Genomic DNA, 11,889 nt, shown 5'->3' on the forward strand with positions numbered 1-11,889 from the left:
CCCCGATGAAGCCAGGTAGTTTTCTGCCACTGACATTGCCCTTCCTGCGCCCATGTCCCCACATGCCCTTCCCTCCGCTCCTCAGGTGTCTGGGTCGTTCTAAACCGGCAGGCCTGTCCTTCTCCCAGGGAGAACTGCATTTAAAGTGGGTTTCCCCAGTTGCCCTCCATCTCACGGCCCCTTATTCATAAAGCTGTGAACAATGTGAGAATTCCTCATTTTTTTAAATTTACCTATTTACCTGTGTGGGGAAGTGGAGAGATTCCCCGCTTCATCCTCTGGTCCCTCTGCCCAGCTGAATAGTCAGATCCACAAGAGACAGACTGACGAGGGAAAATCAACTTTAACTTTGTGCTCGGGGACCCCATGGACACAAGAGTCAGATGAAAGGTCCCAAGACAGAAAGGGAAACTGGGGTATGTGTGCCATCTGGAGAGAGGGAGGAGGGGAGGCACCTGGGGGACTCTGAAGGGTCAGCGTAGGACGGTAAAAGAGCAGAGGTTCGGTAATTACTAGTTTGCCCTGCTGTACAAATAGGTCAAAAGGCTTATCTCTGGTAGTCTCTTCTCACGGGCAAGGCCCCTGATTCAGATTCCTCTAGATAATGGAAGGAGGTGGGGGACAGAAGTTTCTCTTGAGCCCTGTCGGTGTGGCTCAGTGCACTGAGTGCCGGCCTTCGACCCAAAGGGTCGCTGGTTCAATTCCCCATCAGGGCACATGCCTGGGTTTTGGGCCAGGCTCCCAGTAGGGGGCTCATGAGAGAGAACCACACACTGATGTTTCTCTCTCTCTCTTTCTCGCTCCCTTCCCCTCTCTCTAAAAATAAATAAATAAATGTAGGGGCAACTTTGCCTGCAAGTTCCCCCGCCTCCCCACCCCGGTCTGCCAGGGATGAAAATAATACTGCTAAGACATGATTCGCTTGGGGAGGAAAGGTGGTCAATCTCTCACAGGAGAAGGACCAAGAGCCTTTTCCTCAATGGGCTTTTATTGGGTTCATTTTGCACAAGAATACAGGTAAGGATCAAACAATAGATAGCGTTGAAAGAACTATGAGGGCTCAGGGTTAGATAGCTGAAGAGCCATAAAATTTTGAGGAACAAACTTCCCGCTTGGACCCTTATCACTTAAATGAGAGCATTCTAAACAAAGCAGGTTTCACAGGATTTTACATATTCTTTCTTAGGCCTGATCACCTGGGGAACCCACCCTTTCCAGCACAGGACTGTACCGCCTTCCCAGTCATAGGTTTTTAGGCTTAAGTGGATTAGAGCCAGAAAGCGCTTCTCCCAGGCGGAAGTGGGGACTCAAATATGTCAGAATAGCCGGGGGGGGGGGGGAGGCGGGGGGGGGGATGGTGAGGGTCCATCACTCCCTCTTTGCTGCAGCCCTGAGTCCTTCCTTGAGGGCCTCCCAAGTGATCGTGTCTGGCTTAGGTTGCCCCCCTCTGAGGAGTTGTACCCATCACTGACTAACCGACCAAGCGTTGGGGGCAGGGGATGAAGCAGAAGCAGCGCTGCTGCCAGAGACCAGCTTTGTCTCCTTAGTGGCTCGAATTCTGGAGGTCGCTCACTCAGTCTTATCCATGGGGGCAGTTACAACCCCTGAAACCAGGCAGAGCGGTTCCCAACAAATAAAATCTTTAAAAAAAGAAGGAGTTTTTCTTGAGCCTACAAGGTCTTAGTCACCTTTGGCTCAAGACAATGCACATACCACAGAGGCACGTCTTTGGGTAACTCATTCTGAATCCCCACACTTGCAGAGGACCTGTTTCAGCCCCAGAATGTGAGCTCTCTGAGGTAGGTGGCCTTGCCGGTTGTGTCCCCCACTGTTACCCCAGCAATTAGCACACAGTAGGCCTTCTACTGTCGGGTGAATGTGTGCATGGGCGGCAGTCAGACTCGAAGACTCTGGGAGGCCAGAAGTCCTCCCATTTGGGAAGGAGCACAATCAGCTGGCGGGTAGGGGGACTCAGGGGTTGAGGAGGAAGATTTTTCAGACAGAGGACCACTGAGCTTATTTGCAAGCTGAGGGGAGGTTTGGGAAGAATGACAGTGAGACAGTAAGGAAAAGGGGGGTGACCACCCCTTGATGGTCAGCTTGAGAGGATCTGTGGTGAGCACAGGAGGAGGTGCTGACACAGGCCAGGCAGCCAGGACACGTGGAAGAGGGAAAGCTGACACAGACGAAGAACCAAGCCATTTTCGGCCGTCCTGTGAGTCAAAAAATCCTATGTGCCCTCACCAGGACACTCTGGAGTACATAGTTTACAAGTCTGCCCAACCCGAGGGCAAAGAGCTTAAAATCACCCACTCAGGGAGATAGACGGAAGAGATCCAATTAGTGCTAACCACACCCAAGGACAGATGAGGTTAAGGGAATAAATCCTATATTGCTGTATCAGCATAAAGCTGATGAATATTCTATTAAGATTCTCCCCTAGTCCTCCCCTAAACTCCCAGCCTTTAAAACCCTCTGGACGAAGGACTCAGGAGGCTTTCTCCCTCCTAGAGCACACCCACGTTTTTCCCTTTTCCCTCCTCTTCTCCCACAGGTGCACCTCTCCTAAACTCTAAGGTCCCCACAACACTTGCAATCAGGGGTGCATAGGGCAGTGGCAGCTTGTCCCGGGCTAACCCCTGCCCCTGTCTCCAAGACCTCCACTTCTCTGACTTTTCGGTGAGCCGATAGCAGCCCCACCTAGGCCCAGTTCTGTCACTGTGACTTTTATTTCTCAGGGAGCCACGGCAGCCCCACCCTGGCTCTCTCCTGTTGCTGCTTCTACCCTAAGCCCTTCCTTGTTTCACTGTCCCCAGCTGTAATAAACACACTCCCAATCACGTACTCTTCACGTACTCTGGTATTGTGAAACCTTTCCTCCACAAAGTCAGGAGCCCACACACTACTGGCTGGCTGGAACCAGATCTGCTCCCGGCCAGTTCCTGTCCGGCCACGGTGCTGGCCTCAAAGAGGAGGAACCTGTCCCATCCTCCGAGGCCAGAGAATAAAGGCAGCAGTGGGGTAAAGGGGTCTGCGGGGTGATGAATCTGTGATGGCGGTATTAGAAGGGATGGGAGGGGACCACTTTTCCTGAAGTAGGAGGCAAGGGCAGCAGCAGAAGGAAGACTGCAAAGCCCAAGGAAGGAACTCCAACAGAACAGTGATGCTGACGCGGCTATGTCGCCCTGATGGCTGTTCTCTGTTTGCTGTCTCCCCCACCAGCACGTAGGTTCCCGGGGCAGGGGCTGGTCTTGCCTTGCAGACCACTCACCCCGCAGAGCCTTGCACGTTGCTGGCTCAGTGCACAGCTGTGGGATGCGTGCACAAGTGTGTGAGCACGGCAGAGGGACCTCTGGAGAAAGAAGGCCGTGTGTGTGCCAGGAGTGGCGCCGGTCAGCCCTTGAGGGGCCCTTTCTGGGACAGCTGAGCTGCCAGGATGGAGGTGGAGAACTCACACATTCTAGAGCCGATCGGTGTAGCCGAGGGTTTTGCTGAGACAAGGTGGGGCATTTGTGGAAAGAGTAGGGCTCTGGGGAACCAAAGGCGCCAATGAGCGGGGAATTCAGACAGTCAGGTCTGGCAGGAAAAGAGGCCAGATGGGGAGGAGGCACCAGCACAGGAGAAAGCGGGGGCGGGCCTGCACGTGTGTGCTCTGCGGGTGCATGCAGTGGGAGTTAGGCATGAGGGTGGGAAGGCCAGCAGGCTGTGGTAAGGGAGTGGGATATTGGTAATGAACCTGCATAGGTGGAGCAGTTTCAGGTGATGACAATGTGCAGGGTGTGGCCCCAGGAGTGGGCAGCTGAAAGGACAAGAAAGGGACAGACCTTGGAGTGGAGGAGATCCAGGTGGTGAGAGGTAGGGGTGGACATTGTCCTGGGGACACTCCAGCCACCTTTTCTGGGGCTGGAGAGCAGTACTGCACCAAAGACAGAAGCCTGAGTCTTCCCTGAGGAAGGAGGAAGGACCAGATGCCATTTCACTCTTGCATTCATTCCATCGTTCATTCATTCCTTCATGAAATACTGATTATTGATTACCTTAACCCCACAGTGAACCAGGCAGATGTGGGTCATCCTCTGATGGGCCTGGTCATCTGCACGGCCCTACCATTAAGGCACACATCTCTGTTTTCTCTGTTCTTTTCCAGGAGGGGCATAGGTGACCGGTGGGCTGGATGGCAGGATCCTCAAGGGCAGGGCCTTTCCACAGACATGGGGACATCTGGTCTGACAGCAGCTGTTTCCTCGGGGGTCTCCTCGGGTGGCCCCAGCAGAAAGCCAAAGGAAGGAGATGTTCTTGAAGGGCCTGCTTGGCCTGAGAGATGGCTCCAGGGGGCCCTGAGGACTCGGGATCAGGGAGAGAACACAGAGCACCCCGGGCAGAACAAGTGTGAGGACAGCAGGGTGACCGGGAAGTGCACAGGGTGGGGTGGGTCCCCGTGCACTCATGAACACCTGGCTCAGGGACATACCCAGCCCGGCCTGCGGGCCTGTGGGCCTAAGGGCCCGCAGGCCTGCAAGCACTCGGAGGGACTGAGCCCCCACCCACGCCTTGTGGGCCCCGCTTTGAGTGTTGGTGTGTGCAGGCTGCTCCCGCTGCAGGCGGGTCCCACAGACTCCCTTCCGTGCGGCAGGGCGCTTTGTGGCTCTTCTGTGTGTTGAGGACCACTGCTCCTCTATGATCTCTCATGCAGAGCTCGCTGTGCACACAGTGCTCCTTTTTCAAATGGAGAATACTCCTGTGCTAAAAAAGATGTCCGTCCGTGCTATCTTATCTCGTCTATCAGGGTGTCACCCCTGTCGCCTCAGTCTATGGGAAGGGGGAAGGGGGTGTACAGATCCTCATGAGCGCTCACGGGTGCCACCAGCAGCCCCGAAAGGGGTCCTTCAAACCTGTGGAAGAAGAAGGTGTTGGGCAGGAGCCTCATCTGCCCGCCAGGGCACCACCACTCACACTGCCCTCCCAAGGTGCAGGAGTGTAAGGGTATGGACTGTCCCCTGAGCGGGCAGCCGGCTCTCTGTGGTGTGAAAAGAGGAGGAGGGCAGGGCTGGCCTGACCCCAGCACTCTCCCCTGTGCTCTCTTGCCTCTCCCTCCAGACTCCCTCCCACTGGTTCCTGGGCCCGGCACAGGTCTCCTCGGTTAGGCCAGGCACAATGACCACAGCCGAGCCTTTCCTGAGGACCTGCTGTGTGGGGGACACTGAGCCCACAGCAGGAAGACAGTGGGGACCCAGAAACAGGCCCAGGGGGACCTGGTTTGTCAGCAGAGCTGGCCCCAGGCTGAGGGCCAGGAGGGGGTGGTAGCAGGCAGGGCCCAGCCACTCCAGCCACCTACACAGCTGCGCCCCCAAAATGTTGGCTGCACAGCGCTGAGACCAAAATGGAGGTCAAGTATTCAGAGAATCCAACATTCTTGTTTTTAAAGATTTATTTATTTTTTAATGTTTTATTGTTTATACTATAACAGTTGTCCTATTTTCCCCCTCTGGCCCCCTCCACCCAGCCTGCCCCTCACTTCTGAAGTCATACCCCACATGGTTGTCCATGTCCACGGGTCCTTCATGTATGTTCTTTGACTAATCCCTTCCCCTTCTGTCCACTGTTCCCTACCTTGCCCCTCCCCTCTGGCCACTGTCTGTCTATCCCATGATTTCATGTCTCTGGTTCTATTTTGCTCATTAGTTTATTTTGTTCTTTAGATTCCTCTTATAGGTGAGATCATATGGTATTTGTCTCTCACTGCCTGGCTTGTTTCCCTTAGCACAACACCCTCTAATTTCATCCATGCTATCACAAAGGGTAGGAGTTCTTTCTTTCTTTCTGCTGTGTAGTATTCCACTGTGTAAATGTACAATAGTTTTTTTTTAATCTACTCATCTACTGATGGGCATGTAGGCTATTTCCAAATCTTGGCTATTATAAATAGTGCTTCTATAAATATAAGATGCATAAATTCTTTTGAATTGGTGTTTCAGGATTCTTAGGGTATACCCATTGTATGCTCATGCCCCCTTTCTCAAATATTAATTGCCCATAAAGACATGGGTTTATTTCTGGGCTCTTATGTTATTTATTTAAAATAAATATAGAGAGAGGGGAAGGGAGGGAGAAAGAAAGAGAAACATTGATCAGTTACCTCTCACATGCACCACCTGGGCACCAAACCTGCAAACCAGGCACGCATGTGCCCTGACCCAGAATTGAACCAGCTTCATAGGACAATGCCCAACCAACTGAGCCACATCGGTCAGGGAAGAATTTGACATTCTTAACCTCTGATGTTCCTGCCACAGCATGGTTCTCAGAATCTTAGTTTCAGCAATGTTTGTTGGCTTTTTATGCACCAGGGATATACTATTCACAGCAATGAACAACATACGTATTTACCTAATAATCCTATGTCTGACTGATATACACATTCAGTACGATATTTCTCAAGATGAGCATTCGCTACTTAAACAAACACTGGCGACCTGCCAGGCATTGTGCCAGGTGGGGGTGATTCAGAGAGGAGTCAGGTATGACTCTCGCTTACCCTCCAATCCAGTCATGGGGACAGGGGAATAACCCAGGACAAACAAACGACCCACCGCAGTGACCAGGATGGGAGAGGCCAGGGGTGTCAGAATTCAAAGAAAGACCTGGGAATTTTCACAGGCAGGTCATGCTTGAGCTGACTTTTTTTTCCTCAGGTTACTTTTTTAGTAGGTGGTATCTGCAGCAGCTTTCTTTTTTGGAAAGAGCTGCAGTGAGATACAATCCATATGCCATATAATTGGCTGATGAAACTGCCATTCACGGGATATTTTGCCAGTCTGCAAAGGGAACTTTTCCTTTAGGGGGGTAATTTTATATAATTTCAAAATGACAGAAAAATCTTACAAGAATTTCCACAGATATAGATGTATAGATAGACACTGAGATTATATATTTACAGAGAGGTACATTACTATTTAGCTTGAGAGTGTGTTGAGAACACTGTGCACCTTTATCACCCCCTATTTCAGCCTGGGAGCCAGCCAGCTCCCTAAGGACTCCCAGATCCTTTCAGCGGACTATGCCCCTGGGTGTGGACTGTTGCTGTTCAGTGCCACTGGTAAGTCATTGCTTCCAGGCACTCTCAATTAACAGAGTTAAGAAATGGTCTCTCTGTCGTCTGTCTGTCTATCCATCCATGCACCCATCTCTCCACCTGTCTATCCATCTTTCCATCCACCTGGAAATCTAGCAGTTCATCACTCATACATCTAGTTCCAATGCAGCGACACAGGGCTGATTCTGATTTTTCTTTCTCTGTATCTGTAACTTCCTCCCTCACGTGGGAGCTCTGGCTTCCGTCATGCATTTGCTCAGTCGAGGGGACACCAGGACTGCCATTCATACTCTTCTGAGGAGTGGACTGCTAACTAGTGTTTAGCAATAACCTCTTTTAACATCTTGATATAATTCTTTTAAGATTTATATTATGTATTATATTTATATACCTTTTTTTTACAAAATTAGAATCTTAATTTTGGATTTCCACTTAAAATTTTATGCTTGTTTCTTATGTCATTTACCAGTCCTCTAAAACATTTTTTTAACGACAGCACGATATACGTTATTTAACTTGACCAGTCCCTTTTTGCTGAGCGTATATGTTGTCTCCAATTTTTAACCTTACAAACATAAATGAATGATTATGGATATCACTCGCGTTTCACATACATACCAATACTTATGCACACAGTGTTATATCTTTGTGACCTTTCAAATCTCTTAAAACTTCTGAAACAGCCCTGGCTGGTGTGGCTCAGTGGATTGAGCACCAGCCTATGAACTGAAAGGTCACAGGTTCAATTCCTGCTCAGGGCACATGCCTGGGTTGCAGGCCCAGCCTCCAGCTGAGGGCCCACAAGAGGCAACCACACATTCATGTTTCTCTCCCTCTCTTTCTCCCCTCCTTCCCCTCTCTCTAAAAATAAATAAATAAAATCTTAAAAGCAGTGTTATTTAATAAAATCCTTCTAAAACAGAATAGATTTAAGAAGAGAAAATAACTCTCACTCAGCTTCTCCTGATTCTCCAGGCAACTCCAGCACTTGAGTTCCCAGCTGTGGGTGACCCAAAAGTACTCATTGAGCAGAATCTACACAGTGCTAAGAACTTGACCATGAATGAAACAGATATAACTCCTGCCTTCCTGAACCCAGTGAGCCAGACCAAAAGGGCCAGCACACCAGGATCAGGCATGTTTTGGTGTTTAGCATGTTTATCGGAACTCTAATAATTAGACCTTGACACCCCCATGTTATAGGTGACGAAACGGGAGAGCAGAGAGGTTGGGCGCAGCTAATGAATAATAAAAACGGGACTTGAGGTCTGATCCTCTCAGCTCCAAAGCCAGAACTCAAAACCCCTGGGAGAGCTCTTTGCTGTACCTCAAAGACTCTTCCCAGAAGCCCTTGCTCCACTCTGCTTCCTACCAGGTCAGTGATATCAAAGATGTGCTGGAAGTCATTGAACGCACAAGTGACAAATGGACCACAGGTGTGCCACAGGCAGAATCAGTATCTTCCGAAAGAGCTCTGTCAGGGAGAAACCAAAGGGAGGGAAAGAAGCAGAGAGGAGTGGGGCTTTTATGGTAGTCAGTTCTCACAGAGCATCTGGACTAGTACTTGGTAGGGCCTGGCCGCTGCGCCATGCCATTTAGTCCCCAGAAAAACCTTGCGGGACACGTCCTATTACTCTCCCCGGTTCATAGCCCACTGAAGTCAGGTACCTGGTGCCAGTTCCCTCGGCTGCTGAGCGGAAGAGCCAGGACTTTCACAGCCAACAGAGTCCAGTTCTTTGGAGAGGGCAGCAGGAGAGTCGTTTAGATCTTATTGTGCAACACGCATGCACAAATAGAAGAATGAAGTTCAGGTCCCAGAGCTACCAGTAACTGCGCCCTTGATCTGATTGCTGGATCTTCTCAGGCCTGTTTTCTCACCTGTGGAATGAGGATCACAGGATTTCTTGGATGTTTTCATCTCCTTGGGAGCCTGCGTGACACCCTGCATGGTGTTTGGTGGTCACACCTTAGTGAGTTGGGGCTGCTCAAATTTTTGTTTCTCATACTTGCTCTGCTCCTACCACAAGTCTGAAAACTCTGGTTTATTTTTACAGACCTCTCACTACCTTGCAGATACTGAAAAAAAGATAAAACCAAACCAAACCATAACTCATTAAATGAGGAAATGACCAGAGGACCCTTCTCCTTAACTATGTCCATTTCGGCAAATAAATCATGAAAATTCCCCGGCCTTACTTTCTCTGACGAAAAAGCTGAAAACCCTCATGGTATCTGGACGTTGGCTGAATGAGGAAACGTAGATCAAAGTGCCCCCTTGAGGAAAGATGCTGTTGCTATTGCCACATTGCTGAGTGAACCCCGAAAGACCATTTGAGCAAGGATGGGCTATGAGAAGTGAAGGGGACCTCCCCTGAGCGCAGCGGGCTCTCAGGCTGTGTGCTAGGTGCCTCTGTCATCCTACTCTCTATCATCAGGGCTATTTTCCATCATCCTCAGAACGAGCTGGAAGGTGGGCTCTCCTACAGGGGATGGGCATCTACACTCCTCAAGGTTCAGCAGATTCTGAAGCCTAGTCTGTTTCTACAACACCATCTGGACTCACAAGGGACAATTCTGCTCACGTTTTTCTCCTCTAGAGACCTGTCCCTCTGGGCTCTTCTCAGCAAAGCCTAGGAAAGTTCGCCCAAAGTTCGCACTTGCAGGGGAAATTGCGTGCCTGTGCTAATTTGGACAGAGCATTCTCTGAGGGCTGCCCCCCCAAAGTCATAGTCAAAGGGGACCAGAAGGGCGCCTGCTGGGAGGGGCGGTGGAAAAACAGAGCAACTAGGCCAGCCTCGTTCTTCTGGTTCCCAAACTTGACAGGACTGTCGGATCTTGCACAGACGTCAGCGGGCTCCATGCGTGACCACTGCCAACTGCGGAGACGTTGCAGGCCTATCTGGCCAAAGCCAGATTCATAATAAGCTAGAGATGATTCAAGGTGGATGGCATTTCCTGCTCAACCTTTATTTATTTGTAGAAGAGATAGCATTCTTTATGACCTGGGTCCTTTCGGGCTGTGTGTATGAAGCACTCTCTGTGACCCGGGGGTATTTGACAAGCAGTGCTCATTCGCTGCAGGTGTTAAGAGACTTTGGAAGGGTGGGGTGGGGGATGGAAAATGGGCTGTTGAATGCTGACTCTCAAGGGAACGGCTTTCCTTCACAATGGAACGGCTTTCCTTCTCAAGGGAAGGGCTTTCTTTTGAAGGTGGGAATGATAGTTGATCTTCTCCTAATACACTAAGGGACCGGGCTGAACAACTTGCGGCTGATTCCTCCCCGTGATCTCCTTCAACAGGGAGACGTGAGGGATTAATACACGTCGCCTGAAAACTGATCAATATCTGTGTGGTTGCCTCTGGAAATTTCACATCAAAAAACCCTTGGGCAAGTTAGTGTGGTTTTCAACTCTCCCCCTCCCCCCTTCTCTCTCTCTCTTTTTTTTTTTCCCAAGAAGTAAGTTGTCTAACAAGATCTCTTTATTTGCCTTTGAAATGCAATGTCTCTGACTCAGGTCCGAGAGGTGACAAACTACTGATGACACCGAGTTAAACTGCACTGATAAGATATATTTGACACATTTCGTGATCTTAAAAAAGCAATCGCCAGCAGGATGCCAAACTTTATGTATAACACGTCCGTAATCTCAACCATGCCAAAAAGTTTATATGTTAATATGAATATGCATTAAAAAGGAACAAAGAGACTTTGAATGTTAACAGTGGTTACTGTCATGGAAACACAGGTGATATTTTTACATTCTTCTTCATACTTTTCTGTGTTTCCCAAAAACCTCTATACAAAGCATAAAATTACCTTTATAAGAAGAAAAAAATTATTCAAAAAAGTCAAGCTACCAGTAAATCAGTAGTCACTATTACAAATTCCAATGTCTAAAGATTTTATTTATTCATTTCCCAAGAGAGGGGAAGGGTGGGAGAAAGAGGGAGAGAAACACCACCGTGTGGCTGCCCCTTGCAAGCCCCCCACTGGGGACCTGGCCCACAACCTGCGCATGTGCTCTGACTGGGAATCAAACAGGTGACCCTTTCAGTTCACAGGACAGTGCTTACTCCACTGAGCCACACCAGCCAGGGCTACAAATCCTGATATTTAACAAGAAGATGACGATGTGAATGACCACAAAGACCGACCTTGAATGGAGAAATTGTCAGCAAGACAAGGAACATTGTAGGTCCTCATGCTTTTCTGAGTCAGACGTCCAGCCATTATTTGGTGCCTGATTCTTCCCTCGTGTCACGGGACAATCTACCTAGAGGAAACCACGTGAACAGGCAAAATGGTGCCACAGGCAAAGCTGGGGACCTCTCAAGGTGTTGCCCGGTCTCTGAGAAGCTGGGTCAGAGGTTCTGAAGGTGGAGGCCAGAAAAACGTTGACGGGAATGGAAGCCACAGGTCCTCTTTCCACGTCGCCCCTGTGTCTGGCAGGCTTGCGGGGAGCAGCTGGACAGACACAAGACGTGGGTCAGAGGCAAGTTCCACTCGCAGCTGGGTCGCTCTAACCAGCGGTGCAGCCCCTGGCAGCACGCAGTCTCTGTGCACATACGTCCCTGCACGTGTGTGTCCCCGTGAGGTCTGCTCCAGCTCCAGAGTTCTGGCTGGGAAGAGCATTCCTGGGTAAAGTCCAAAATTGGAGCTCCATTGCCAATATCCAACCAGGACACTCCTTCCCTGGAATTGCCACCTAATCTCCCCGCACAAACCAGGTTTCCTCATCCCTGGGTTTCAGGTGTCCTCCTCCCTCAGGAAGATGTTGCAAGGACTGACTAATGC

The sequence above is a fragment of the Sturnira hondurensis genome, unplaced genomic scaffold (genome assembly GCF_014824575.4).
Source record: "Sturnira hondurensis isolate 20B ecotype Veracruz unplaced genomic scaffold, ASM1482457v3 Scaffold0006413, whole genome shotgun sequence".
In the NCBI taxonomy this organism is placed as follows: domain Eukaryota; kingdom Metazoa; phylum Chordata; class Mammalia; order Chiroptera; family Phyllostomidae; genus Sturnira; species Sturnira hondurensis.